This window comes from Peromyscus californicus, unplaced genomic scaffold (genome assembly GCF_007827085.1).
Source record: "Peromyscus californicus insignis strain IS unplaced genomic scaffold, ASM782708v3 Scaffold_11__1_contigs__length_118956290, whole genome shotgun sequence".
NCBI lineage: Eukaryota > Metazoa > Chordata > Mammalia > Rodentia > Cricetidae > Peromyscus > Peromyscus californicus.
In genome coordinates, this window is record NW_026294402.1 from 6,687,657 (window position 1) to 6,699,692 (window position 12,036).

Sequence of the window (12,036 nt, forward strand, 5' to 3'; positions counted from 1 at the left end):
ATGAGGCAATTGTACAAATATCATAACCATGAGACAATGACTCTGAAGTCACAGTGACTGAGATAAAATAAAACATCAGTGGTCATCATCTAACCTGACTGAACAAAACTGTTCCCTGTGATGTGCATGATAAATACCTGTTCTCACTAGAGCTGACCCTAGTGTATGGGGTGGGGCGAGGAGAGGGTGGGGCAAGTGAACCAGCCCTGAGCGCGAGAGAGCAAGAGAGCTGACCCCACCCCCACCCCCCCTCATATTCTCCCTACAGCAATCAGGAGAGCAAGCCTTGCACCTTGCCTGGGCAAAACAGTAGAGCTAGATCTGGTGATGTGAGTATGGGGGACCTGGATCTGAGGGCCAGAGAGAAGAACTGGCCCTACTTCTTGCTGTAGGCTGCATTGGGTGAGCTAGCTCAGGCAGTGTTGGAGACCTCACCTGGGTAGTGACAATAAGGGAAAGTTAGCAGACTGACTAACCCCACTACCACCCAGGCCCAGAACCAGGGCTAGGAGTTGTCACACCTCAACAGCCACAGAATCTATGAACTGTTGAAGCATGTGAAGTGGATGAACCTACAGATCCAAAACAGCAGGATCTCCATGACACAGGACAACAGGATATCCAAGAGGAGCCCCAGTGAGAGCCCATTACCAGTGGTATAGCAGAAACCAGAGGCCTTAAGCCAGAACAATGACTCATAGCAAGGAACACTTGTAAGTAAAGGTGAATGGACTAAAGAGTAACCGTGTGACCCAATGGGCCACACTACAGCTTCCATGACAAGATTCCTCTTCTTTGTGTGTGTGTGTATTGCTTTGTCTTGTCCCTTTGTTTTGTTTGGCTTTGGTTTTTCTTTTAAATTTGGTTTTGACTTGGGGAGGAGGGTTGCAAGAGAAGAAGGCAGATGGGAGGGCATGGGGAGATGAGTTCGATCAGAATGCGTGATGTGAAATCCACAGAGAATCAATAAAAGTTAAAAGAAATTCCAGTCTTCTTCAAAGAGTTATAAAATTTATCTATGTCTGCAGGATTCATCAGGTCTGATTTACTATCTACTTTGTCTTAGGTTTGCGACTTAACCTACCCAAGCCTCAATATATCCTTCTGAACAAGGGGTTAACATTTATTATCTGTTGTTAATGAACAACAGACAGAGTCTTCAGGTGAAAATGTGCATAGACAACATGTTTATCTTTCAGGGCAAGCATTTTGTTAATAAGGGGATTATGCACAGAATTAGCTAATTACATAATCCACGAATCACCTCCATTAACTCACTGCTGGGGACAGAAGAGCAAAGGCAATGTGAAATCAGGGTATCTGGAGACATGAAATCAGGGTGTCTGGAGATGGGGCGGACTGAGAAGAGGCTCTCGGACAGCAGAATAGCACCTGGGCATTGTCCGTGCTTCCCTGTGTGGTTCGGATCATTTCCCAACGTGATTCAGGATCTGAAATGTAATGTAGCACAAGTGTCCCTAAGAGGGGAGGAAGGTTTGAGAGGATGAGAAAGACATTTTGTTTGGTAGTGGGCAGTCGGATGTGGCAGAGTATCTGACTTCCAAAGAGTTACACAGAAGACAAAGGCCCGCCCCTCCTCCCCACTTTCTCTTCTCTCCTGTTTTTTAATTTTTTTTCTGTTCCCAACTATCAAATTAGAACATTTTCCTCCCTTTGCTCTTTTCTGAGAACCCTTTCTTTATAGATAGTTCCAAGGAGAACTGTCCTGTCTAGGTACACATGTCCCAGTCAGGAAGTCTAGCAATATTGAAGTTCTATGTCAGTCTCCTCAGGATTCTATGTTCTCACTTGCCTGTTATTAATATTTTATTTATTGTGCTACTGTGTCTCTCAAAACTATATCATTGTGATATGAAGAAAATTAAATGAAAAGAGCAGGAAGTCGCTGGACAGTTTCTAAATGGAATGAGTGTTTATTTGTGCAGATATTTTTGGCAATTAGTCATTCTAGCAAGTCAATTTTTCTTGAGCAGTCTTAAAAGTAATTTAAACTTTTGTCCATGGAGATAAGAATTTTTATCCTCAAAGTCAATATATATCATCTTATTAACTCTCAACATGTCACAGAAACTTTGAAGAATTACCTATTAAGTTCTTACAAGTAAGATAAATTTACCAAGTATATATGTAGCTTAGGCCCCTTCCCTGGTTTTCTACATGAAAACTAATCATTATGATTCAAGAAATAAATTTCTATACACTGTGAATCTTTTATAATGGCTACAATAATTGTGAATAAACACACAGCCTTTTAAAGATAGACTCTCTCTTTGTCTGTCTCTTTAGTAAAAGCTGTCAGAGAACTTACTAGATAATACAAGCTGTCCCTGTACTCAAGGAGGCTGCCCGGCCTCAGCCCTCCAGTGATGGGATTGCATGTGTGAGTGAAACATCTGGCTTTAGGCCCTCCTTAGCCCTGAAAGTGTGAGACACGTGACCCCATGGTGAACATGTCAGGTGTTCTGCCTTGCTTTTCCGTGTTCAGATTTCTTGAGAGACAGCACCTTCCATCTCCACCGCACCCCCCTTCCTATTCCTATCTGGCACTCAGTGTTTTCCCAAAATGAGCCGAGAACCTCTTAAGCAAAAGTGTCAGCATTTTCTCAGCTTTCCTTATCCTCAGCCTTGTGGCAGGCTACATTTAAAGCAGGAAGTATTTCTTGACTTGCCAGGCAGCATGTTCTAAATGGTCACATCTGCACCTTTCACTGTCTCGTCTACGTGTCCTTCTAAATTGATCTTTCTACTCCCCCATCCAACTGTGTGTGTTGCTTGGGATCCTCTCATGTTTTCATCATACATGTGCAAGAATCTGCTGGCTGTGTGAGGTCCACATCGGCAAAATCATTCCCGTCTTCCCCTTCTTTCTACTGCATACATCAGCATTTCACGCCATACCCTGATCACAGGCCTCCACATTATCCCCATCCAAACTCATTCTCAAAAGTATTGCCACATTAAATAAAGCACACAAGAGAAACCACAGACAGGACACTAGGAAAGTAGCTACACACTCCTCTTCGACCAACCCAGCAAGAAAGTGCATTCAGGAGAAGCTATTAGGATCAGATATTCCATCAGGCACTGAGAGTAAAATTATTTTTTATTTAATTATTTTTATTATGTTTTCTTCCTTTTTAATCTTTATCTTATTTTTATTATTTCTTTGTTAGTTTTCTTTGGGGACACTACAAGGGTGATGGGTAGAAGCAGCAGAGGGACTGGGATTGGGGTACATAATGTGAAATTCCCAAAGAATCAAAAAAATTTTTTTTTTTAAAAAAAAGGAAAAGTACAGAAAAATTAACTCTGTTGCTTTTGCAGAGGGCCAAGATTCAGTTCCCAGCACCCACATGGCAGCTAATAACCCTCTAACTCAAGTTCCATGGGATCTAATACCCTCTTCTGGCCTCTGTGGACCATGCATGCATGTGGTGTACAGACATACATGCAGTCATAACAACAATACATATAATATTAAAATAAATCTTTTTTTTTTTTTTTTTTTTTTTTTGGTTTTTTTCGAGACAGGGTTTCTCTGTGTAGCTTTGCGCCTTTTCCTGGAACTCACTTGGTAGCCCAGGCTGGCCTCGAACTCACAGAGATCCGCCTGGCTCTGCCTCCCGAGTGCTGGGATTAAAGGCGTGCGCCACCACCGCCCGGCTAAAATAAATCTTTTAAAATAGCAAACAATTATAATAAAAATAAAACAAAATGAAATTTCAGATTCTTGTATCTGTTCTCCTTTCTGCCTTACTCTACTTAGATTCCTCACTTATACAATAGAAAACTTCAAAGAACTCAAGCCATAATTCCAAGTTGAGTGTATAATCTCTCTCTCTCCATATATATATAATATATATATTATATATATATATATAATCTTTAAGAAATGGAACATGGAACTAAGGAAGGGTGTTGAAGATGCATTTGCTGAATAGTGTTGCAGATGAATTCTGGAATCCCTTCCCATTCTCTACACACAAAAAATTTGTGTAAGTAAGTGGAACTAAATTTTGCCACATGAATGGCGGGCCCATACTAAGCAACCTCCTGTGGTGGTACTGTGTTCCCCAAAATATTGTGTTCCTTAATAAACTTATCTGGGGTCAGAGAACAGAAAAGCCACAAGATACTTAGGCTAGAAAATGTTAGCACACGCCTTTAATCCTAGCATTCCAGGGACAGAAATCCCTCTGGATCTCTGTGAATTCAAGGCCACATTGGAAACAGCCAGGCATGGTGACTCACGCCTTTAATCCCAGAAAGCAGCCTTTAAACCCAGGGAGTGGTGGTAGAAAGCAGAAAGGTTTATAAGGCGTGAGGACCAGAAACTGGAAGCATTTGCTTGGTTAAGCATTTGGCTGGTTAAGCATTCAGGCTTCTAGCAGCAGTTCAGCTGAGAACCATTGGGATGAGGACACAGAAGCTTCCAGTCTGAGGAAACAGGACCAACTGAGGAATTGGCAAGGTGAGATAGCTGTGACTTGTTCTGTCTCTCTGATCTATCAGCATTGACCCCAATAACTGGCCTCAGGTTTGATTTTATTAATAAGACTCTTTAAGATTCCTGCTACAACCTCCTGTCTTGATATTTATGTATTTGTTGTGTGGGATCTTTACCCTCACTTCAGTCTAAGCTCCTCACTAGTGGTGACTCCAACACACCTCACTGAGCAACCAATTGTACCAGTGAACAAATGGAGGCATCTATACCAACTTTTAAGTTTCTAAAACACAGTGAGTTTTAAATGAACCTCTAAGTTAACAACTGTGATTAAAATTGACAGAAGGTATCAGGTGATTACAAAATTAATAGCAAGAGAATATGCAAAAATTGATGCAAATTACTATAAGAAATTATTTTAATTCAAAGGCTCTTTGTCACTATTTGATTGTTTTTTACTATTTGATAACTGAAAGGCATTTTCCCAAAAGTGGATAACCCTGAATGTTTGCCCTCATGGTGTCAAATACTAAATGCATACACTGAAAATAAAAACAGAAGAAGATCCCGGGTAAGTCCACTGATAAAGTACTGTCAGCTGAAATTCCCACTGGGTTTCTATCCTCTCAGTGCAGAGGCAGGAGGCAGGCATTCAAACTTTTTGGTGCAGAGGCAGCATGTATATTTGCTATTTTTTACAAGCTTGGCAAACACCTCTGTGGGGGACTGAATATAAAAATTATATTTAATCTAGTGTGACCATAGAGTTAGCTATAAAAGTCATTTTGAGAATATTGAAATTTTACACTTTTCTGAAAAAAGTTTTCTGAAAATAATAAAGGATGTATGAGTAGGTAGAAGTTTTTTCTTTCAAGTGCAAGTAAAATTTTGCTTAAACTGTTTGGTAGAAAATGCATTGTGATAGCTTGAGTTTGTTCTAAAGCAAACTCTGAAATGATATTTACTTGTTGGTATTATATCTGAATTCATTCCCAGAGGGCAGCAGTAAGAGGAGGGTGATGGTGCAGGATGAACAGTGAAAAGTGATATTGCATTCTAGACACCAGGACTTCTATAGGAAAGCCAGGATTGGCCCCAGGGAACCAGAACTGTGAAGGATGAACTCCATATGATCATGCTAATGGCTTCCCGGAATGGTGGCCTTGGAGGGTGCATCATTGTATTTCCCTATTTCCCTCTCATTTCCTTGGAGCAACTGCAGGCCGTGGACACTGTTGCCCTTCTGGATTGCCCTGAAGTTACAAGCTCAGGAAACTGATCAAAGCCATCATGTCCTTTTTATGGTGACATTTGTTGGAGTATAAAAAGCCTGCCCAAAGCAACATGAGCCTGTACACAACAGGCATAGGCAGTATAGAAAATAATGAGTGTTGATCGATTTTATCATTCTGAGATCTTGTGCATTTATCCATAGAAAGGAACTCAATTTAAAACTCAGATATCCCTAGTGACACTTCATTGGAGAAAACAGATTTATCTCTTGGGCCAATAGCTTCTTGGTTAAAGGTGGGAACCCATGGACACTTCTCCCTCCTGCTGCTGGGATCCAACTTGGCTCGGAGCTGTGCAGGTCTTGAGTTCACTGCCACAGTCGCTGTGGGTTCACATGTCTGTCAGTGTTGTCCTTGCTATTCAGCCTCTCTGAGGAACAGAGTTCCACCTCAACCTTTGAGTCTTGAGTTCTTCAGAGGGACAGAGATTTAGTTAATTTCCTTTTGTAGCTTTGAAAGAGCTGATACTTGCGGGAACAGCATTTCCTCAGGCTGCGGCTTTTGTGGCCTAACCTCTGTGGTAGAAGTGGAGTTGCAGTTACTGATTCGGACAGCCATGGCTTAAAAGGCAGCAACCGTTTAAAAAAAGGACAACATGACGGTCTGGTTTATGTTGGAGACACTGTTTTCTTGGTGTCCTCCAGTCCCTCTGGCTCTTACAGTCTTTCTGCCTCATCTTCCACAGCATTCCCTGAGTCTTGGAGGATTTGATGGATACATTCCATTTAATACTGATTGCTCCAAAGGCCTCTGGCCTCAGGTGCACCATCAACACTGGACCCTCATGGAAACTCCCAGGATATCCCACTGTTGCCCTGAGTCATGCAGCCATGAAGTCATGGCTCTTTAGGACCAATCCGTTCGTACATTCTAGCATGTCATAGATGGGGTAGATGTTGAGGTGTGTCAGCTCAAAGCCCTGGGTGTGTACCTGGGTGTCTGCTGAGCTGGTCAGTCCCAGCTGCTGGGACCACTTCCTCAGGTGAGGGACAGGGCCAACTTTCCTGTGCTGGGGACATCTAGGTCTATTATCCCAGGGCTGGCTAGGGTCAGCTCTCTTGGGGTGGGGGCTCTCCCTGGACCAGTGAGAGGCAGGACCAGCTCAGAGAGGCCCTTGTACTTCAACTCATGGTTAAACACATGGTTCAACACATGGATCATATGGTCCCCTGTGGTATATGGGCAATGGACATCAACACAGATCCCAGCTGCATCACGACCGTGGACCCAGACATGGCCAGCAGCAGCAGCTTGGGGCTGGATGTCACCATGGCCCCCAGTGCCAATGTATGTCTCATATCAGCATGGGCCCAGTAACAGTGTGGTCCCCAGACTCCAACATGGTCTCAGGTGGCAGTAAAGATCCTAAGCAATCAAATGGCCCCTGATGGCAACAGGAGTCACAGGCCTTAACAAGGACCCTGACTGTGGTAGGGCCACAGACCCAGATGTGGACCCTTCCACAGCTCAGGCCTAGATGCTTACATATCCCTGGGTGGCATTGCATGGCCCTGACAGCAGCATGATCATTGGGCACCAACATGGCCTCAGGTGTTGGCCTAGACCCCAGGCATCTATACTGCCTTTGGTGGTAATCTGAGCCATCAAACTGACTTTGATGCAGACCTTTGCTGTGGAGGAGCCATGGAGCCAGACAGACATGGCCCTCAACAGCAGCCCAGCCTGGGAATCTCCAAGGCCACTCAGGTCGGCAAGGCTCTGGCAACTGCACATCCCACAGACCCCAACATGGTCACAGGTGGTAATCAGGAAGCTGGGCATCCTTGTGGCCTTTGGTGGTGTAGGGCGGGGTGGGGTAGGGTGGAACATGAACATCAACATAGACCTCACCTGCACTAGGACCACGAACCCAGACATGATCCTCAACAGCCTCAAAGACCCAGAGGCCATCATGGCCTGTGGTGACTGTGCAGGCCTTTAAGATTGGGATTGCCCTGGCTAAAAGATTTCCCCCAGGGAACAATGTGGCACCAGGTGGTGGCCTAGACCTCGAGTGCATCCACATGGCCTTCAATGTTACTAGAATAATTGGATATCAGCATAAAACCTGGCTGCAGTAGAGCCACAGACCCAGACATGGTTCTAGGCTATAGCTTGGGCTCGGATACCACCATGGCTCCGTGGTGGATACCACTGTGGCAGCACAGTCTACCCTCATCTGTATGGGGTGGCAGCATGACTCTTGGTCACCAATATGACCTCAGATATCAGCCCATATCCTAGGGATCTGCACAGCCTTCAGTGGTTACAGAAGTCACTGACATGGACACAGGCCCTGGTTACGTAGGGGTAGGGACCCAGACCAATCCCCAACAGCATACTCTGGCCAGGGGTGGCAGTGTAGTACACTCAGGTTGGCATCATCCTGGCTTAAAAATGGCCCCCAGACCCCAACATGACCCCAGGTGTCAGACTCCAGGAACACACCTGATCCTTGATGGCAACAGGCACCTGGGATATCAACACAGACTCTGGCTGTGGTAGGGCCACAGAAGCAGACATGGTCCTCAGTTGCAGCTCAAGCCAAGACTTCTCCATAGCCCTGGGTGGTAGCCCAGGCCACTCAGATCAGTATGGCCCCTGTGGAGGCATGGCCTTTGGTCACAAATGTGGCCATGTGGCAGCCCAAATCCTTGACATCATCATGGCTTTTGTTAGTAACAGGAGCCTTGGACATCAACACAGAGCACAACTAAAGGCAGGGCCATGGACCCAGACATGGTCGTTGGCAGCAGCCCAGGACTGGACACCACCATGACCCCAGATGGCAAGCAGGACTCCCACATCAATTGGTTTCTCACCACCTTCACCTCTACAGATCTATGTCTCTCCCCAGGACATGAACCTCCCTTCCTCTATCTTCCTTCCATACCCCTGCATGCACTTGCCCATCATAATGGCACCCAACTGCCTGGGACCTCAAGGGAGGCCTTAACCTCTTCCACTCAGGGAAAACTCCCCTGGTCAGCATATATGAGTCTATCTCTGCCACTAAAGGTATACTTTTTATGTTCTACCAATGTCTGCATGTTTGTATGTGTTCCATATATGTGTCTGCTACTCCTGGAGGACCAAAGAGGACACTCGATTGCCTGGAAATTGACTTACAGGTAGTCATGAGCCACCTGATGAAAGTGCTGGGCACAGAACCTGTATCCTCTGCTACAGAGAGCATCAAGTGCTCTCCAGCCCCCAGTCCCATATCCTGAAACACTCTTCTTGGTAATATTGACTTCAGTGTGTGTGTGTGTGTGTGTGTGTGTGTGTGTGTGTGTGTGTGTGTGTGTGTGTGTGTGTGTGTGTTTATCACTTAGGCTTCTGTTGGGCATGTGGTTTTTCAGCTCCTTCTGTGATTCCCTTCATTGTCTTCTACATTCTAGTGTTTTACTGGCTCTTCAATCCCTTACCTTGCATCCTTCCTTATTAGTCCAGAAATATATCAACATGGATGATATGTTGTGGTATTTCTACCCTATTTTGGAATTCTGACTGATGGCAGCTTTCTTTCTGTAAAGTCTCAGAGGGAGAGGTGACAGATAATGTGCACAACACCGCCCCGTGTACTGCAGGCCTATGACTACATCTTACTGAAACCTTCATTTCCCTGACTCCCTCACTCTACACTCTATTCTTTGCTTTGTTATCTCCCTGCCTTCTCTTGATTTTCTTTATAGTGTCTCCATGTTTTGATTTTCTTAAGTAATTTGGATCACTCAAGGCTTGATGTGAACCTCTCTTTTTTTTATTCATTGCTCTCCATGGTCTTCTTCAGCATATCAGTAGTTTCATTTTTATATGCTTTGTGATGTTATCTTGACATCTGAATATTGTTATTCAAATCAGTAATGTTTTTTTAAAGCAGAAATTTAAGAAACATTGCAAGGATAACTTCATCTTCCTAGTATTCTTGGCTTTATTATCTATTTGACTTTTTTATACCTTTAAAACTGTTCTTTGACAGTTTTGTGCACATACATAGTGTGCTGTTGTTATACTCACCTCTACTCTTTATCATCTCTGTCCTACCTCAGTCAATAACCCTTCCTCTTACAAGGCTCTTTCTCACATTCATATCTTTGTGTTTTATTTTGTGACCCACTGAGTTTAACAAGGGCCTTGAGACCATACAGCCTACTGGGGGAGAAAACGCATCAGTGATCTTACTCAATTTTGAACCCTAGGAACTACAATACCAATGGGACAGGCAAAATGTGTCCTTGGTGCAATAGCAGCATGACAGTTGTAGGGATAACACCATGTTCTCCAGCTGGGTTTGAAGCTTACTCTACAGGAGGGACTCATGTAAACCCAGTCACAATCTGGGGTTGAAAAGGTTATAGTCTGTAGAGGAAAACTTACTACTGGTTTGTATTTAAATTAACATGGGTGTCCCACTGTTAAGCATTTATGTCTATATCCACAGGTAACTGCAGCTCTCCTCTTTAATCAAACAAGCATCGCTTTGCAATGAGTTGCAGTGTATGTAAGAGACTCATGCCTGCTAAAGATGATGAGAGTAAGTGATGGTTCAGTGCTCAGAAGACTTAGACCACTGCCTCAAAGGCTCATGGATTACTGAGGATGAGGGACAGAAAGAATGTAAGAGCCAGAAGACAAGAAGAATGCTCACTAACAGCTATGTTCTGGGTATGACATCATAGTTCAATCACAATCACACAGGAGCTCTGATTGCCTAACTGAACCTGTCAACCATCAATCAGGGATCAAGGAAGAATCATGCAGCCCCACTCCTCTCTGCTGAGCTATTGGATATTGATGGATTGTTGAGGAGAGGAGCTCATTGTCTTTAGTTGTGAGACCATGGGTTATATCACTACCAGGCTCCAATGCCTAGTGGTAAATTTTACTTTTAAAGGAAACACTTTAAGTATACATATCTCAAAATTGGCTTAATATTATTGAATAATATGTTAGTCAGTGATTCCATATTGCTATAGTAGTGAATAATAAATCTCTGACTCTTTGCTTTCAAAGTTAGTTATTGAGGATACATGGAAAACATGGCCACAGTTATTAAAGACACTATAAAATAGCCTCTGGACTGAACTTTAGTCTCTCTTCTTATTTTCTACCTATGCATCTATGATATTGTTGATCTATGTGGCCTTTGGTTAATTCTATTTTCTGTGTAATATTGGGTTGCTCATGGTTACAGTGGATAGCTCATTAGCATACTTTGTAGAGTTGTTACTATTATATACTGCATAAAGAAATACATATATTGACTTTTTGAATTTTGAATTACTATATATTCCATAGTTTATATATAACATATATGCATACACGTATATACACACTGATAAGCAAATGTCTTATAGTAGAACCTAACTCAAAAAATACATTCCAAAAGTATATTAATCAGTGTTCCATTGCTATGAAGAGATGCCACAACCACATGACTATGACAATTTTTATAAAAGAAAGTATTAATTGGGGGTTGCTTGTACTTTTGGAGGTTTAGTCCTCTTAAATTATCATTATAGTAGATAGCATGGCACTGGAGCAGTAGCTGAGAGCTACATCTAGATCCCCAGGCTCAGAGAGAGAGAGAGAGAGAGAGAGAGAGAGAGAGAGAGAGAGAGAGAGAGGAGGGGAGAAGAGACAGAGACAGAGACAGAGACAGAGAGCACGCCTGGGCCTGGCCTTGGATTTTGAAACCTCAAAGCCCACCCTCAGTGACGTATTTCCTCCAACAAGGCCATGTGTATTCTAACAAGGCCACACCTCCTTAGCTTTGTAATCTTTCCAAACAGTTTCACTCCCTGGTGACCAAGCATTCAAATACATGATCCTATGGGGGCCGTTATCATTCAAATCACCACAAACAGAATATATTTAAGAAACAATTTTAAAAGCTGGGCGTGGGTATACATACTGCCAACACTTGGTGGGTGGAGGGAAGGGGACAGTAGTTTACAGCTAGCCTCAGCTACACAAAACTATGTTTCATGGGGAAAAAGCATATAGAAGAACTAGAAAAGTGTTGAAATATACTTTTTTAATACTTCAAAATCAATCAGAATTCTCATTCTCAAGTTCACTTCTTAATAATGTCTTCATAGGTAATTTTTTTTGCACAGCAGAGCAATCTGCATATCATATATCACCTATAATGGAGGACTTGACTGTGTTAATGCAATGCCTCACTGTAAATGTCTATAAATACAAATGAGGTGTTTAAATGTGAAGATCCTGTGGATAGATGGCAATTCCTATAATTATAGCATCATTACA

General features: G+C 43.1%; 1 protein-coding gene across 7 annotated transcripts in view; it reads right to left on the reverse strand.

Moving 5' to 3' along the window:
* Window positions 1-12,036, reverse strand: part of Cntn5 (contactin 5) — a 1,171,099-nt gene that overhangs the window by 318,312 nt on the left and 840,751 nt on the right. The window lies entirely within an intron of this gene.